We start from the raw sequence: 4,428 nt of genomic DNA on the forward strand, positions 1-4,428 counted from the left end.
GAGGGAAGGCAGCTAGTCATCACCACCCAACGCGAACTCTTGGGCTACTCTTTTACCAACTAATAGTGGGATTGACCGTCACATTATAACGCCCCCACGGCTGAAAGGGCGAGCATGTTTGGTGTGACGGGAATTCGAACCCTCGACCCTCAGATTGCGAGTCGAGCGCCCCCTAACCACTCACCATCTCAACAAAAACATGTGCCAGCGGTTTGATATTTAGAGTTTTTAAATTCGTGCAAAGCTACACAACGACTTTTGGCGCGAAATCGTTCCTAATTTTGAAATGACAGACTAGAGGGAAGGCAATTAGTCAACAGCACCCACCACCAGCTCTTAAGATACTGTTGTCTAAATGAATTGTGTAATTTAACCGTCACTCTTGTAGCGCAGTGCTTCCCACAGTGTGTGCCATTATTAAGTAATTTTTATTTAATAATGTAAATTTTAAATGTAAAAGTTTGGGAAGCGCTATTGTAGTGCACCCGCGATTCCACAGTGCGGATCGCGATTCTTTACGTTAACGGGCCGCGAACCGTAAACCCTCAAATTTAGAGTCACTCTAACAATTGGGACACGCCCAGACTCCTACCGAAGGAGTATTTAATTTAATTTTGCCGTAAAATAACTCTGCGTTTAAACGCAATGATTTGTTTGTTAAGCGCAAATTTTGACTATGAGCAACTGGGAGGATAAGTAAAGTTAAAGTTTTAATATAGGACGATGGGAAATAATTTTTGTCAATTCATGTAGAATCTCGTTAAACTCTGATTTTGTCGACTTGGAATTTTGAAAAAAGATGTTCTCATATCTATTCCATTTTACTATTGCCTTACATTGCTTCTTCACTTTTAGCCCCCAGTGGCACAGCGGAATGTCTGCGGACTTACAAGGCTAAAAACCGAGTTTCGATACCCGTTGTGGGCAGAGCACAGATAGCCCATTGTATAGCTTTGTGCTTAATTCTAAACAAAAAAGAAACAGTTCTTTACGTTTAAATACAATTTTATATTTCTTGCTTGTTGTTGTTGTTGTTGTTTGTTTTTTTTGTAGAATTTTACGCTAAGCTGCTCGAGGACTTTCTGCACTAGCCATCCCTAATTTAGAAGTGGTAGACTAGAAGTCAGACAACTAGTCTGACCGAGTAGTGGGATTTGCTCGTGACTCTTATAACACACGGCCCCAAAGTGCGGAGCGCGATCTTTAAATCTACAATCTGGCCCCCCTAAGATAAGTAGAGAGAGACACACAGACAGATAAACACACACACACACGAACATGTTATCACTTAAAATAGCATTAATAAAAACAAAAGAACAAGATAGTGGATGTTTAGCTCTCTGATCCGATGTCATTAGTTTCCATAAACTAACTGAGCATAAAAGCATCTCGTCAGACAGCGAACTCTTTAGAAAAGAAAAATGCTAAAAGTTTCCAAGATCTTCAAAATAATCTCAACTTTAATTAATGTAAGATATACGTCACAACTAATCTTTTACTCGTGCGTCATCGTTTTTTTTTCCCCAATGTTTATAAATATTTTCCAATAAAATGGCACACTTAATTAAATAAAAAGTCTTGTGTGGCACATCACCATCCTCCTCCCCACAATTTTGTTTGTTTTCATAACAAAGCCAAATTGGGCCGTTTGTTGTGTCCACTGAAGAGTGGTATGTCTGCGATATGTTCGCGCAAAGCTACACAAGGGCTATCTGCGCTAGCCGTCCCTAACATAGCAGTGTAAGACTAGAGGGAAGGCAGCTAGTCAAAACCACCCACCAACAACTCTTGGGCTATTCTTTTACCAACGAATAGTGAGATTGGCCGTCACATTATAACGCCCTCAAGGCTGAAAGGGCGAGCATGTTCGGTGGGACGGGGATTCGAACCCGCGACCCTCAGATTTGGAGTCGAGCGCCCCCTAACCACCTGGCCATTAACATTTCTTTCATTCACAACTTCCAAATCCGCAAATGAAAACAGTTAAAAAAACTTGCATATTTTCGAAGATTATGACTGACCCAGTTCAATCTGATATTATTATTTCTGGGCAGTAGGGATGTCAACCTGGACCGAGTTGTTAGGGTTTGAGAAGTTGGGGCAAGGCATTGAAAGTTGAAAGTAAAACTTGAATATTTCTGTTGGTGATTATTCGGTTAAATGTGATAAACGGCAATTTTGTTGTTTTTTTTGGGGGGAGGGGCGAAGGGAGAATTATTGACTGTAACTATCAGTACCGCGTTAGTTGCCACAGAGATTAGGGCTTAGATGCCTAACTTCGACACTCGGTCGGGTACCCGTGCATCCCTACTAGTCAGTTACATTTTCTGAATTGAAGCAGTATATGTCTCACCATCTTCCGCGCGGTCCTCAGTGTAAGGCTTCTTAGCTCTTGTTGTTTCTGTTCAACTTGCTTTTTATTTGTCACATAGTGATCCTTTTTATGTCTTCTCCTCTTGCAATTCTGAAACTGTGGTTAATGAGTTGTTGTCTCATCTGTTGTTAGCGAGTTTGTTGTCTCATCTGTTGTTAGCGAGTTGTTGTCTCATCTGTTGTTAGCGAGTTTGTTGTCTCATCTGTTGTTAGTGTGTTGTTGTCTCATCTGTTGTTAGCGAGTTGTTGTTTCATCTGTTGTTAGCGAGTTTGTTGTCTCATCTGTTGTTAGCGAGTTGTTGTCTCATCTGTTGTTAGCGAGTTGTTGCTTGCTCACACTTTACTGTTTGACTACCTATACCAAACAAGAACAAGACTACAGTCTGTTCTATACGTTGATCATATATATTTTCATAAACGTTTGATTAAAATGATCCATTTCTCAACTAGAACATTTATCCAATCGATTAATGTAATGAGAGATATAACAGTTTAGGTTTTTATGTCTTATTTTACAGTCGCAGTTTGTTTGTTTGTCTGTTTGTTGTTGTTTTCTTCATCTGCAGAAAAACTCGTGGACTTTGACCCTCAGTGTCTCAGCAGTTAGTCTGAAGTCATATAAATCTAGAAATCGGATTTCGATACCCACGGTGACCAAATAACAGATAGACTATTGTGTAGCATTGTGCTCAACAACAAACAATCGACCACTTTTAGAATTTGATTATTCAAACTTTTTTTACAATTTAGACCTAAATTTACAGGTCAGAGACTGTAGGCTTCAGGTATATCCGTCCTTATTTTTGAACTACTAACAAGAAGAGCTTTGAATCGAATAACGAGATTAACTTTTTATAATGCACGGAGCGTGTTCAAAAGTACTGCGTCTCGAACCTCGAACTCTTCGATTCGCAGCTCTTCTAGTTCCGATCGCCTCAGTGTGATCAGTACTTTGTTTAAACTCTGCGTTTAACACTCTGAATAGTCTATGCATCTGCAGCGTTGTTATGGCTCGGGTTAAAACCAAACTTATCATCTTAACAAAATTATAAGAAACTACGTAGCATAAAAGACCTTTAAAAATGTCGGGAAGCCATTGTTGAATGATTAACGAAAATTATAGAATTTGATTAAAACGAATTTGTCTGTACCTCCAAAATGCACAAACGCTACACTTATTTCATCAGTCTCGAAGTAATTCTTTAATTAACACATTTTTAGTAAAACTACACAGCAAAAATAAAACAAAATATATTATTGCGAACAAAAGTGCGTGTGTACTCTGAAAGAGACTGAAGTGGCGCTCTTGGGCCTTTTCACTGTATTCTAGGTCAGGAATTAGAAAACATAGTGCGGACATTTTCTTTCGACTGTAGTATATTTGGTGGTAATAACGTTTATTTTTCTTTATGTTTTAGGTCAAGTAGGTAATATAGGTGTTAAAAAAATCAAAAGAATATTTATTAATTAACATATGTTCACCACTTAAATCTTTTTAAACGCTGACTCGATAACGTTAGCAATACTAATAGTAGGTTTATTTGTAGTCTAATTTAAGCATTAGGCCTAATACATAAACGTAACGTAAGACTTAGTTGAAACACCACTTGGTATATTTTTATTTTGCTTTTTGCTGCTGTTTCACCGATGTTATTTAAAAATAAAGAATAAAACAAACCCATCTATCAAATTAACATCAATATTGAGCATCTAACCTATATAAAAGCCAGTACGTATTACGTTACACTTGATTTTTTCGAAATAGGAGGAGCCATAAAAGCCAAAATGCATCTATCCAGATAGAATAGTTCGATTACTGTCTAGCAATTACGATTTTAGTGACGAGAACGCAAGGAAGCCGTGATGGTAGCGTTGCCATGAAACCTTATAAGTGTAATGAGTGTTGGTATAATAAGCCTAAAGTAAAGACGTAGTGTGGAATCACCTAGCCTAGAGCCAAGTGCATAAAATTTATCATGAAAATACAAATGTAGATTCAATTTTAAACTTAATTTGTTTCTGAACTAAGCTATTTTCCGTTATATCGCCAACGTT

This window comes from Limulus polyphemus, unplaced genomic scaffold, assembly GCF_000517525.1.
Source record: "Limulus polyphemus unplaced genomic scaffold, Limulus_polyphemus-2.1.2 Scaffold3165, whole genome shotgun sequence".
In the NCBI taxonomy this organism is placed as follows: domain Eukaryota; kingdom Metazoa; phylum Arthropoda; class Merostomata; order Xiphosura; family Limulidae; genus Limulus; species Limulus polyphemus.